Below are 15291 nucleotides of genomic sequence, written 5' to 3'. Positions count from 1 at the left end.
TTACAAACAGAAATAAAATGAAATACTTTGTCCTAGAATCACAAAATTAACAAAAGATATAGCACTCTTTAATATTCATGGTGGGTGTCAAGCAGGCACATTATATATTGTTTTTTTTCAGGAGAAGAAATGCCATCATCCTGCAGGCAAGTAGTACAATACATAATGGGAGACTTTCCATGTCATTTTTTGTCTTTATGTCTAGAAGTTTTCAATAAAGCACAAATATCCATATATGAATGGAAGAATGAGATTGTCATAGTTTCATGGGTATAAGAACCATGTTGATGGGACATATTGAGCATTAGTAAAGTCAAAAAATTTATTAATAATGACAAACGAACAAAATCTAGAAACCCCATTTCGTTGATTTGATCGCTGATTGTTTTTCGGATTGTTCTGTAACAGCCAGCAAGGCATCAATACATATGACAATGAAAGTTTTACTTAAACTAGTTTGTGTTTACACTAAATATCAGCAGCAACAAAAAGCTGCCAAAAATATTTGCATCATAAGCTATCAATCAGTCAAACAGTAGCAGACAATCAAAGGAACGTTAGTAAGACTGCTGGCTTTCACTGACAGTTGAAGAGGAGCTGAACTCCCATACACCTTAAAAAAGCATGTTAATAAGATTCCACTTTCAAAATCCATGTGTCTATTTTTGCCTTACAGACAGATGGCTGCCATTAGAGGTGGGAGGAATCATGCAAGCTTCGTAACAGCACCACTGAGAACTGGCTCATTAAATACTTTTTTTTTTAAAGAAATGATTCTGAAAATTAATAAAAACCCAACTGGTCAGGCTGGTCTCCAGACTGTTTCCTGCACCTCTGCCTCAACAGACACAACATGAAGTCTAAGCCACTGAAGATGAAGAATCGTCAAATAAATAAATAAATAAAAAATATATATATGTATGTGTGTGTGTGTGTGTGTGTATGTGTATATATATGTAGGTGTATATATGTATATCCCCTGAATGTGGGATTACAGTGGCTAGCTGGCGGCTAAGAAGACACAGCATATAAATTAAACAACTTTGAACTTAAGGCATATTCCTCCTCTGAGGATAGGAGCCTCCTCCCAACATCTAGAATTGCGAACACCTCACATAGCAGTCTGTTCACCCTCCAGTCAGCTCCTGGTGCGACAGTAAACAATACCCCACCCCCAAAATTTTCAAGTAATGGAATGTATTAATAAAGTACGCCTATTGTTTTAAATGGATAAAGCATTATGAGGCATGTCAAACTGCCTTGACGCCCCTACTCAAACATTTTTCTGATTTTGGAGTGTCAAATCAGTTTTTTCTGCAGCCGAAAAAGAGAGAGAGCACAAGCCAGCTGAGCACCAGCCAGCAAGAGAGAGAGAGAGAGAGAGAGGGACAGACACCGTGGCGGTGGTGGAGTGAGGAGAGCAAGCAGTAGAACAAACAGTTACGGTTACGTTGTACAGCATAAATAAATAACCATCAAACACTCAACAGATGATTTACTGTGGAAACAGATGCTCTTAGTTTTATTTTCCTCCTCTGCATTTCTCCTTTTCATTCATTCCTTGCATCCAACTAATGCACCAGTTAATACAAAGACCAAAAAGACAAATCTGTTGGTTCTGTGGTATTGGTATTTAAAATCTGATACCTGCAGGGCGCCATAGGAGCATCAATTGACACGTGTCAAATGAGGTGTGTCAATTATCGCTTTCATTGCGTTTGGGCCTTTATGATTTGAAACTCTGAATGTATTTATATTAATTGATTTAATTAATCCAACTGTATGAAATGTGTACTTTAAATGCAAGCAACTGTTATATAAAGTGTTTAAATGACCATTTTCTCTTAAAGTTTTAGATTAAAATCCACAGGTTCAACATGTTGGAGCCACTGTATAATACTAACAAAATACAGTAAAGTACAGCTTACCCAAAAGTCAGTTTTATAGACAAGATGCCTCAATCATTGTGAGGGATGATACATTGAAAAGCAGTTGAAACACAGTGTACCTAATGAAATGGCTGGTGAGTGTATATCACACCAACAAATTTGTCTCAAGATTTGTGGATGTTGATAACAAATGTGATTTTTGTAAAAATGATGAAGACACAACTAAACATCTATTTTATGAATATCAGTATTCATCAGGATTCTGGAAATTATTTTTAAAGTCAAACTAAGAATCATATCAAGCTGGAAGTCAAGGATGCATGGCCGTAGATTTGGGTATTGACGGTAGGGACATGTCCAATATCAAGGTGTTGCTGGATTGTACCTACTAATATTTTTACCAGTGTTAAACAATCAACCAATTTGTGTGTTGTGTGTTTTCTGCAAAAATGTGCTATTATAATAAGGGGCCCTATCTAAGACCCAGCGCAAAGTGGTGCCAAGCTCAACGCAAGTGCCGTACAAGTTTAAGGCCATATTCAGACGCCCGCAGCCAAAATGCACTCCCCCTATTCAAATGAATGGGAGGACTGGTGTTTTCGCAGCGCCACCTGATTTGGTCTGAATATGGCCTAAGACCAAAGCAGATGTCATTTTCCCATCCAGTGCCCACGTTGTTTAAATAGCAAATGCACTTGCGTCCATCAGAGCGCCCATGGGCGTGTTGGTCTTAAAATGAGGTGTGGTCAGGTGCATAGTTGGCACATTGCTATTTCAAGGCAGCAGAAAGCAAATGCACGATTGCCCAACAAAAACCTGGTCTGAAGTCAGTGGCGCAGTGTGTCACTGTTATTTCAAGGGCGCATTATCAAGACAGTAATATGCAGCTACATAGGCGGGAGCACAACACGAATACACTCCGCTTGTTGCACACACACACGGATGTGCAGCAGAACATGCAAAAGATTACAAATAAAAGGAGTACAATGTGAAATATTATTATTTATTTTTATTATTTTAAATATTAACATATTTTTAAAAAATACATGTCATAATAGTGAGTCATAATATTTATCAGAATTAGCTAATCACATAAATGACAATGGAAACTGTTTAATTATTTGACCAATCGTGGCAATACATGTAGGTATTTAAACAGACCCGTCAGGTTGAGGGTGTCTGTCAAGACCCAGCAAACACACGAAAACAGTGTAATAGAAAGAACATTTGGAGTGCTGAAAATGTGTTTCAGATGTTTGAATAAGTCAGGTGGAACATTACAGCACAGCCCTCAGAAGGTTGGAGCATTCTTTGTGGCATGTTGTGTGTTGCATAACATCGCCATGCATCATGGATGTCTCTTGGAAATAAATGAGGACACAGTACAGGACTTTAGAAGGCGCGATGCTGAACTGCATATGCCGATGCCAATGAACCCAAATACGCCAGCAGCAGAGAAGGGATCAGCTGGCATAAGAGCTGCTTCATTTGTGGCCTGGTAAGCAAACTGAATGTTTTGATTGAAAAAACGAGGCAAAATATTAGATTTATTTGGACATTTTAAATTACATTGTATTTTACAAATGTTATTTTGAATTATTGCGAACCAGGGATTCACTGTTATCAGAGTGAGCCAAGTGCAAATGAGAGGCAGAACACTGAGGAACCAGTTCAGGTGATTTATTCACTTGGTAAAACAAAAACACACTACAGCCAACAAAGCTATCTAACTAAGTGATGGTGACCGTCAAACTACAGTACAGAAAATAACAAACAGAACTAAGATAGGATAACTTCTGTGACAGGCAGTTACTTACACATGAAAGCAGTCTTCAAGATTTAGCAACCAGAACACAGCAACACAGGGTGTATATATGCTCTAGGAAACAGGTGAAAACATTGATTAAACTAAAGAGAGTATTGGCTGGAAGCTCCCGCTGGCAGGAGCCTTCCTCTACTGTGTGCAACTCCCAGCTGCTGCCAGCAGCAGGATCAGCACCTTGGAGAGCGCCGCAGCGCACAGTCCTGACAACTGTATGATGATTTTTTTATTTATTTATTTTTTTTTACATGATTAAAACAATTTTTGAACAATATTTAAAAAATATTCTGTAACATTTTTGAGATTACACTGGTCAGGTTTCCATACTGTCAGCAATTAAAACGGCTGATTTTACCTGTTGTTCCATGACTGAACAAAATGATTTTAAAGAGAACCAAAGCTCTAATTAGATAAGAAAAACCTTTTCAAAAAACAAACGAAAACAAATTTGCAATAAATTAATGAACGGAATCTTAAACTGGTGGTCTTCTTCCTCCTCAGGTTCACAGGCAAGGAGCACCAGAAAGGGGCTGGCCAATTGGAGGGTCCAGGAGCAGCAGAGGCCAGTGTGCTCATTATGGATCGTGCACTTTCGCTTTGTGCACAAGCAGATCTGTTTCCTCTGCAGAGAAGCATTCCTTCTTACTACTTGGCAAATCCGCCATTATAATAGCAATCCACCAAGGTGCAAGTGCTCCTGGCTTTTAAGGGGAATGGGAGATGACACTCTGATAAATAAGAAATTTAATTAATTCAATTAATTATGAGACTAAGGACAAGCCTTTTGAACCATGCGCCTGGCACTGCAACCATTTTTTCCACCATCAAACTAACAAAAGTGGATTTGGACCCTAAATGCACTTGCACCATGTGCCTCAGACCGTGTGCTTAAGATTGTTAAAATAGGACCCAAAGAGTGAAAGTGCAGGATATGGGGGATATTCGACCTGATGATCTGGAAACCCTCAACTTCAAGCTATACACACTGTTGTATAGCAGCACCCACGACAGCAGCAGCACCAGAGTTGGTGAGGTGGAGAATCTGAAGTGGTTAGTAAAAAAGTGTAAACTATACTATGAAAATCAAACCAGAAAGTTCAATGGATTGTCAATTTATTCATCTTCCTTGGAAAAATTCACATCCATAAATCCCAGTTTCTGAGGTCTCACCCATCGTTTAATTGAATTTATAAAGTATTTTGAGTCCATCCAACTTATAAACAATAGGAAATGTACAGTTAGTATGCTCCAAGACTATTTTTAAGAAATCTGATTACCTTTTCTTTTAAGTTATTTTTCTATTTATTTGTTACTTTTACCCCTTTTCCTGTTACCATGTTGACTGTATCAACAAATTGAAAGTGAAGTCATGTCCTTTATGTTATCTTTATTTCATGTAAGTGATGCTTTCTATTAATAAAGTGATGGGAAAAAGCAGGCCATGCTTTATCTATTCAAATCTGGCCAAACAAAACAGACAAGTCTGTTCTATTATTGTCTCATTTTGCAATGGTTTGTGAGATGTTTACCATGGCGGATTAGCAGTAACATTTCTGATGACCAAGTTTGAAATAGCAGTACAGGACAAAGACTCCGGCTAACCTTAAGCAAATGGCTGGGCAGAACATCTGTTTAGTTTACCTGAAGGTGACAGGCAGAGTGCTGAGCAGTTAGATGTCAAATTTGCATTGACACCGTTTTGCTGCTGTTCAAACTGAAAACACTCACGGTACACACCATCCAGTATCACATACAGTTAGTAAGGTTAGCTCATTTAAACGGACTTACATGCTCGCGGATGAACGTGGCTTACTGTACATTACCACATGCAGATAATGCAATGTGCATTAGAGATGGGAGGTTTTTAAGACTCTTAAAAAGGAGTCACCAAGTCACTGAGTCAGTCATCCAAAGCCTGGGGAATCCCCCCACCGGTGAACGAATACTACTGATTACAGACTACAACTCGGCCCTGACTAGTACAAATTAATATTTCTCTTGGAGAATGTAGGTAATTTGAATAGAAGTGTTTGATGGTTCAGTACTTGAATTAATAGGCTGATTTGATGCTGTAGTGTTTGCCTTAAATAATAATGTAATTGCTTCAACTGCCATATTGAAGAAATACATTATTTAAAATTATTGTATTGCTTCCACCAAAAAACATCTGTTAGATTAATGTTACTGAACACTGTGCTGTACTTAATCCCATTAAATACTGTGCATGACTGTTTATGATATAAATTCATTATTTTATACAAAATATTGGTAATAAAATAATAAGAAATGATTGCATTGATTTAAAGTGATTTTATTGTTTCAGTTTTTTTTTAAAGTCTGTCATTCTGCTTAAAAGATGTGAACAGCAGTCAGTCCCATCTATGATCACAACGTCATCCATAGTAACAGTCTGCTAATCAGATATTACAGACTGTTGAATTTTATGATTGATCAACCAGAATTGAGTAGTAGAAAACTACTAAAGGACAAATTAAAATTCATGGACAGCTACTGACTGTGGCCTGAGTTAGACTTTTAGCTCAGGGCAGTGAGAGTGAAACAAGGTTAAACTAGGTTAATACAGTAATTAACTCAATACAGCTCCACAAATAAAGTTCAATAAAGAGTTGCACAGTAGTGACACATTGTCTCACCTTGTCTTTGCAGTTTGCACTAGCTAGCGAGTTGGTAGGAGGGACGAGTCGGTGAACATGTTAGTGGATATGAGGACTGGTCACTCCCAAGTCAGGTTTGTTTCGAGGGACTCATTCGTAACTTGCACATCACTAATGCGTATGTGCACCAGCTCTGTTACATTATAGTTACAGTATAATAAACAAGAAAGTGTGAGTCATTTTCAAAAGGTTTAGCTATCAAGGGAATGTCAATTATGTTGTTCAATTCCTGGTAGTTAAAATTAATAGATAAATATGTTTAAAACCCTACTGTCATTAAAAAGCATCACAATATGTACATATTTATTTGTTTGGTTGTTGTATTTTAAGGACCCTCTGTCTCAGGTACCTCCCACTCCACACCAAGCATGACTCAAGCCTTCATCCTGTTTGATCAACCGACTGAATTTGAAATAAGACTGACTGATGCACAAGCCCCATGAGACAGTGTCCCCTGTTCTTTTTATTTATTTATTTTTGGTTGTTTCTTCTTGTTTTTTACATGAGTCAGTCACGTTAGCATTTTCATTTTTGCTGCCATGAAACCCTCTTTGCTAAACAAAGAGGCTAATACATATGTCAAAATTTTGACTCCTCAATTTCCTTGCAGTGCAATGGCCTGTCTGTTACACAAACAATAACAACAAAACATGAGTCATGTTTGAATAAGTGAATGTGGGTGGGCAGAAATGAATGAAAGTCAGTGTGCCTGTCCGCTCTTGCTTTGGTCAAGAGCACATTTTGTGGTTATTCATGGACCCGTGAGGACTATTCATGGTTACAGTGAACCACCATTCATCTAGCAAAATTGAAACTTACAGAGCCCCCCTTGGGTCAGTTGAGAGAAAAAAAGATCCATGTGTAAACCATGCCCATGGATTTGTAAACCTTGGTGAAGTTTGTTTAAAGTTGGATATTCAACAGACATTCACTACTGATCCAGCAGCTTCTTCTTACTCAGTTTCACCCAGTGTTGGCAGTAAGAGGACAGTTAGCTCACCTCAGAGCATTTGCTCTAAACCTCATGAGGGACTTGCAGGAATGATCAGGGAATCCCTCCTGAGTAGTGAGTTAAAAGAAATAAGACTTGTTTTATGTGACACATCTGTGATATTTGCAACTTGTATCATTTTACTATTTTACTATAATAACTGCACACTGTATACTGTGTACTCCTAATCAGTATCTTGCATATCCATCCCATTCCTTCTATTTAATATTTAACATTTAAACCTGGTAGCTGCTCCTTTCACTCAGAATATATTTTACATTTTTCTTCTTTTGTAAAGTCATTCTATTTTTATATTATTTTAGGATTAAGGTAGACTGCAGCACACCACGACAATACCAAGGCAAATTCCCAGTATATGCTTCCCTGTATGTATTTTTCAATAAACTTGATTCTGACTCTGATAAGCTGTACACTGAGAGATCTACTTAATAAATAGTGTTATGTTTATCCATACGTTGTGTTTTGGCCTGTGAGGGTTGAGCAACAACACATATCTCACATATTTTTATTTATTATCCTAAATCATGTTTTTGTGTGTACAGTCCAGGGAGTATGAGTCAAACAGGTTTTTATTCATTTTAAGAATGGCTTCTATCTTTTTTGCAAATGAACTCTTCATACAGTACATGAGAGGTAATATTTTTGATTCATTATACACAACGGTGTTACAAGCTTCTAAAGCAGCTCGTCCCAAATAAGGCTCAACATAATATAAGAGTCAGGAGTATGTTTTGTTTATGTTTTGTTGTTTCAAAATATAAAAGGTGACATTTAACTTGTTGAGTGGTGTGAAAATAGGCAATTAGTAAGTTGATTCTTGATTATGATGTTGTATTTGTCAGTAATTTACAATTCATGGTGGCTTACAATAAAAAAAAAAAAACAAAATTTGTCACAAAGATGGACAAAACTGCTGAAATTATACAGAAATTGGTGAAAATGTAAATGGTTAAAAACATTTACTGGCCTGCAGAAGTTAAGCAGAAACTAGATGGAAATTGCTTACTAATTATCACATACTTACCATGAAATTTGAAGACCTGTAAAATGAAGTGTTACTGAATGACCCTGTTAACTGGCAACTTAACAGATATTTTCAACAACACCATCATCAGGAAAAAATGCTAATTTGAACGAAATCCACAGACTGCCATGATTCTCCAAAGGCTTTTGATTTCAATGACCCAATGGCCTTTTTCTTGCAACACCTTCAGGAAAAACTTGTGTTCTTAACTAAGGCTTTAAGTATATCAAAATCTCTGCAGTTATTTTCACTGTATACTGAACATTAGAGCCTCTAGCAGTGCTAAATGGGCTTAACACTTTTTGTCCTCTTTTTGGTTTGACATAACTGATTATTACTGGTTTCATTTGCAGCTGTCCAAACATAAACTAGCCATTTTGTGTCATGACACAATAATTTTGTTCTTTTATTCAGCCCTTTAACAGACTGTTCAAACATGTTATTATTTAGTATGTGCTCCATTTGTTCTGTCGTGACACAAAGCAGACCCATCCACTTAACAATGGTGATACTCCTTGATTTGAACAAGCTAAATAAAGAATTTGAATTAAACACTCTCCCCCATTTCAAACAGCCTCTGCAGTGTGTTGCACTGCAGATCTGGCCTGTCCAGCATCAAAATGCAATAGATATATTCCATGTCAGTCAAAAATGTCTGACTACATGCAGAGTTGCACATGACAGTCATCATGAGACACATTAACACCTCTATTAATTTAAAAAGAATTAAATAGTCAAGGGTGATTTTGGCTTTGCCTAAACAAGTGAACGATAGCACTATACATGAGCAGCTGCAAAGTTTATGAAGCTTTTTATATCAGTTGTAAATTAATTGCCATGCAAGTGAAAAAGAGCCTTTCATTGTCACGCAACCCCCAATAAGAGACTTCTGTCATATAAAAGTAACCATTTGTCAGCCTCAGCATGAGAGCTTGATAGCAGGAGAGAAATATATTGATGATTTGTCATCCAGATGTGAGTGAGGAGAAGTCCGACAGGAATGATGCAGCATCTGCACTAAGACAGACTGACACACTGTTAAACTGTCTCCCTGCTGAAAGAATCACGTCCTCCCAGTCAAAGCTCTGTCTCACAGCATTCTCTCTGAAGGAGGATCATTATTCTGTTCTAACAAAAGATTTTAACACTGCTGAAGCTCTGACTGGAACATTTTTTTCTTTTCTCATAAGTTTAAAGTATTACTTTGAGACCCTACTTGTGGTGAGGCGTATTGATTGTGATGTCGGTCCAGGGCCAGCTCTAGCCATTTTGGTGCCCTAGGCGAGATTAGGATTTGGTGCCCCACCCCCCTCCAAACCACATTACCCCACCAGTACTGGCTCATCACCACCTGCTCATTCTACAGTAAAAATATGGACAACAAACATCACATACCACAATGGTTTTCCAGACAAAAATATATATTTTCATTTTTGTAAATTAAAATTACTTCTCAAACAAACACAACACAACCTTTTCCTGTTAGTAGCATCCAAGACACTGTCATCTTGGCTATTGATAGATTACACTCGATACATTACTCCCTCCATGATGTCATGTGCCTAGAATGTTCTGAACTGTCGTCATGGGTTTTGAGTATTTCTCTGTATTTTTTCCAGTCATTAAGTTCATTACTGATTAGTTTGTAGTTTGTTTTTGGTGAGAACAGCTTGCAGCAGAAGCAGTAAAGACTTTTTTTTCTTGGAATATACCACCCAGCTTCTCTTGATTTTCTCTCAATTCACTAATTTTCTGTAAAAGTGGTGGTGATGGGAACTTCTCCCATCCTCTCCTTTTGGAAATATAGAGTCTTAGAGGTTATGTAGAGATAACAGTTGACCAGTATTGTTCAATTGTGAAAAAAGGTCAAGAATCTAGGTTTAAATTATTTTTGATGGGAATAAGTTATTCTAGTTTTAATGTGTCCTGTAGACAACTTGAATAAATATAGATGGTTGCAGTCTAATATTGATTTGTATTTAAGTTAGCTATGTTCCCTCTATTAATATAGAAATGATATTTATGATTCAATATATTTTATTGTGCTAGTGTTGCCATCTTAATTCAAGTATGTAAGAAACCATTTAATAATAGATAATATTAGTACTTGACATGAAACTTTCTCAAATGGACTTATAGTTCAGTGTTGTTCCAGCACATTTGAATTTTTATTTTTTGAAAAGGGTCCAGTAGGTGGCGATATTGCCTCAAAAATGAATGAAAAAATGAAAAAGAAATGAATGAATGGATGAAAATGAAATAAATGAAATCTGTGTGTGCACGCTGCAGTTCCTATGGCTTTCTGTCATTGTGAACGGTTAGAAAATGGTGAAGGTTTTGTCAAAGTACTGACATAATAAAAAAAGATTACCTAGCATCCATTTATGGACAAATGGACAAAACATTCCAGATGGACAGGATGAGTTACGTATGTTCATAACTGATTGTGAATATTTGATAAAATTATACCAAAAATGTGTCTGGATTTGTTCATATTGACATTAGTTGCATAACTGCAGATGTAACATAAAATGAACAGAACTCACCTGCTGCTGGCTGTGTTTCACTGCAGGTAACTGGAGTGCTGGATGTGGTGCTTGATGTTACTTGACCTGCAGCTGTATTCAAACATACAGTATATACCTACTGTTACACCACTGGACTAAGTCCTTTGTATCTTTCTACTGCATAGAAAGTAGCACTGCACAAATAAAGTTTATTTGATTTGACTAAGACCTAAGTTTAATTAGTAACAATGTGTAATTGTAACATTCAACAACAAAAACAACAATAATAATAGTAATAGTAATGACAACATAGCAGTGCATTATCAGTCATTATCATTTCAGAGAGTGGTGCAGATGGGAGATCAGATGTAGCTTCTCCAGCAGCTGGAGGCTTCTGCAGATATTTCCTGAGTACATCTGGACAGTTATAGAGTAGATATTAGCCTATTACAAGCAAAAACAGGTAGCTGCAGGGTAGAAAAACAACTGCTGCAGCCTGTTGCACCAGCTGTGTGGAATTTCAAACTTAGTTATAATGTAAATTATAATTATATAACTCCAGGATTGGCATCCCTGGAGTCATGCTTGTAACATGACTCCAGGGATGCCAATGACAGGTAACAGACCCAAATATTTCTAAAACCTATCTACCTAAGACTAGACACCCAAACTAATTTCACCAGCCCTTACAGATTTTCAATGGATTCTTTACAGCCAGTGAACAGTGAAAAGTAGAATATGATAAGACTCATGTCACAGGCAATTCCTCGAAACATCTGTGTATGTGACCAAAACAAAAACGTCAGTCGAACTTGGTCTAATCAAGTCTGTCCTAAAACAACACTCAGGTGCCCAAATGAACATTGAAACAGGTTTGTCTTGCCATCATTATTCCTCCTGTACTGACCATTAGAAAATACCCTCTAATGCACTTACAATGTAATGAGGGCCACAATCCGCAGTCCTCCCTCTGTGCAAAAATGTATTTAAAAGTTTATCTGAAGCTAATAAGAAGCTTCAGCCATCCCAATGAGTCAAATCAAGTAGATATCTTTCCAAGTTAAAGTCTTTTTAGTGCCAAAGTCCCTCTTTTTGTTACTATACTTCCACTGCAGCTCAACAGGGAAACACTGTCCGAGGAAACATAACACTTTAGTAGTACTTATTTTTGTTCGTAATTAAATGGGCATTATTCGTGGTAAATTGTCTCTCTCTGGCCTTGTTTAGTGCTGCAATGCTGCAATAACTTTGCTAATCTTGCTCTACGCAGGTCTACAACTTTGCACCAATAGATCCTGAGTAACACCCAACGAATTCGTAAAATTAGACAAATGACCACGGCATGCCTGTTAACTTAACATGACTAAAATCCGTGAGGTCAGTGACTAGTTATGTTTTAAAATGAGGGAGCAAACTTGGAAAGATAAAATTGACCCCAGACCCCACAATTGGTGTGGGATGGGGGGGGGGTCTTCCCTCAGAAAAAAAATTGTAATCAAATTTTTTTTTCCTGCATTTCTACACCATCCAACTTCTTGGTTTAAGTCAACAAACAGCCACCTGCACTAGTCTAGAGTAGTTAGACTGAGGGTGCTATGAAGACCAAGAACATCAAGAACAGTATATGGCAAATGGTAAATGGACTGTATTTGTACAGTGCCTTTCTAGTCTTCCAACCACTCAAAAGGCTTTTACACTATGTGTCACATTCACCCATTCACACACATTCATACACTGATGGCACAGCCATCAGGAGCAATTTGGGGCTCAGTATCTTGCTCAAGGACACTTCGACATGCGGACTGGAGGAGCCGGGAATCGAACTGCTGATCTTCCCATTAGTGGACGACCCGCTCTACCTCCTTAGCCACAGCCGCCCCCCCATGTAAGTGGGTGGATCAGGAGAGGAAATTGTTATTAGAAGAATGGCTATTTCATATTTGAAATTATATTCATAAGAACATTATGTAGCCTAAAATGGTAGTAGGTTACCTAAAAACCTATTATTGGGAATCGCAAGAAAGCGTCAGAGTGTCAGAGAAACAGAGCGTTCTCGTAACCATAGTAACTCACTCTCCTGCCTGCGTGCATATGACGTGAGAGGAGAGGGAGAGACATTGTGCTGCTGCTGACTGAGATAACTCTGAGCAGCATGCATGAGAATACATTACAATATACAGACAGGTGACAAATTAAAGGAAAAATCGGTCCTGGTCTGAATGCTTGACCCCGACAGTGAGGGGATTTGGTGGCTCTGTTATGCTGTGGGGGGCATTTTGCTGGCATGGTTTGAGTCGACTTGTTCCCTTAGAGGGAAGCGTCACTGCAGATCAATACAAAGTTGTTTTGAGTCAACACCTTTATCCTATGATGAAACATTTCTATCCTGATGGGAGTGGTCTCTTCCAGGATGACAATGCCCCAATTCACAGGGCACTAGGGGTCACTGAATGGTTTGATAAGTATGAAAATGATGTGAAACATATGTTATGGCCTTCGCAGTCACCAGATCTCAACGCAATTGAACACCTATGGAAGATTTTGGACTGATGTGTTAGACAGCGCTCTCCACCACCATCATCAAAACACCAAATGAGGGATTATCTTTTTGAAGAATGGTATGCACAGTCTTAAAAATCATTTTTTGTTTAGCTTTGATAAAGTATCAACAGTACAGTGTCTCCTTTGTTGTCGCAAACAAGAAACAAGAAAGAGTGTAAACCCATGAAAAAACATCAGATTATCCATTTCTAAATTTACCCCCACCCTCAAGTCTTGCACAGGAAGCTATGTAGCTCAGGCCAAATGTTGATTTTCATAGAACTGAAGTGAGAAAGCAATGCTTCACTGATATGCTTTATCCAGAATTTCTGTTACATAAGGGTTGAGTCATTCTTCATGTTTCTGCCATAGAATATAATGTTGATTTGACACAGGAATAAATGTTCCTTGATCTGCTTTTCAAACAAAGAGCTGATCAGCACCAGGCTGCCCCACTCTGTATTTAACCCTTGCAAGTCTTTACATTACCAGACAAAACATCTGTTGTGATGTCACTAAATATATGTGTTTTGCTTATTGTTGCTCCAGTTGGATGTTTGAGCTTCATGGTCCATAATTCAAATAACAAACATGTGATGCGTAAATGTGAAGCCTCCAGTGCATATGATGGACTTTTCAGTGAAGTAGCAGACATCCTATATCCAGCAGTTAAACTTTTGAAATGAAAAACATGTGCATTTTCATTACATTACGTAGCTACTTGTTTGTCTGAGTGACAGATGTCATCTTAGCAGCCATGGTAATTATGATTATGTAGGTCAGATGATGTCTATATATGCAATCCATTGTAAAATGGGATCTTGCTCATTAGGGCCCGAGCACAAAAGTGGCATGGCCCAGTGGTCCCTGGCACTGAAAGTGGTTTGGTTTTGTTTTTTTGTAGAGATTATTATTATTAGGGCCTGAGCACCAAGTAGTGCAAAGGACCTATTGTATCTTATTGTTAATGATTATTATCCTGGTACTGATTATTATCCTGCCCAACGGTCCCTGACACTGAAAGTGCAAGGAACCTATTGTTTTTATAAAGATTATTAGGGCCCGAGCACGAAAGTGCCAGCCCTTGCACTTCCTAATACATATTTTTTCCATGTTTTTTGCCCAACAGGAAGTCAGCCATTTTGGATTTCACGCATCAATTTTCATTTTATGAACACATTTGAGGCCCTTAGGATGCGCAAAAACTCACAGAACTTTGCACCTATGTTCAAAATAGTAAGTATTTCAATTGGTATTAAAATTGGGCTTGGGCGTGGCATTTTGGATCTATAGTGCCCCCTAACTACTTTTAGCATTTTTAAGGTGCTAGGGGTGCTCGAAAACTCACAAAACTGAACAAAGTGATGATTTCTGATATGGGTCTTAGGTTTGGGTGTGGCAAAATGGCTTTAGGGCGCCCCCTTGAAAATTCAGTCAAAAGTCAAAGCCCCCACCTTTAAATTTGACGTAGATTAATGAAATTTTGTAGGCAGATGTAACATCTCTAGACTTCTCTCTTGGAGCCATACCCTACGTCCAACAGGAAGTCAGCCATGTTGAATCAACTTTGTATTTTTTTAGCAAGGGGAAGCCATTCACAGGTGTTGTACTTTAACAAACTCCTCCTAAAGATTTAACCCAAGTGACTTCAGATTTGGAGACCTTTGCGATACTAAATTGAGAAGCTTTTTAGTTTTCATGGAATGCCCTTGGCGTGGCGTGCTGATCAATTTTGCCCAAAACATGTTTGGGGCATTAAAGAGGAAGTTGTTGTATCTCCACTTTGCATTATCCAATCTGCCACAGACTTCTCATGTTTGA

Source organism: Thunnus albacares, chromosome 4 (genome assembly GCF_914725855.1).
Source record: "Thunnus albacares chromosome 4, fThuAlb1.1, whole genome shotgun sequence".
Classification (NCBI taxonomy): domain Eukaryota; kingdom Metazoa; phylum Chordata; class Actinopteri; order Scombriformes; family Scombridae; genus Thunnus; species Thunnus albacares.
The sequence above is the reverse complement of the archived record's forward strand: the minus strand, read 5'-3'. Positions refer to the sequence as shown.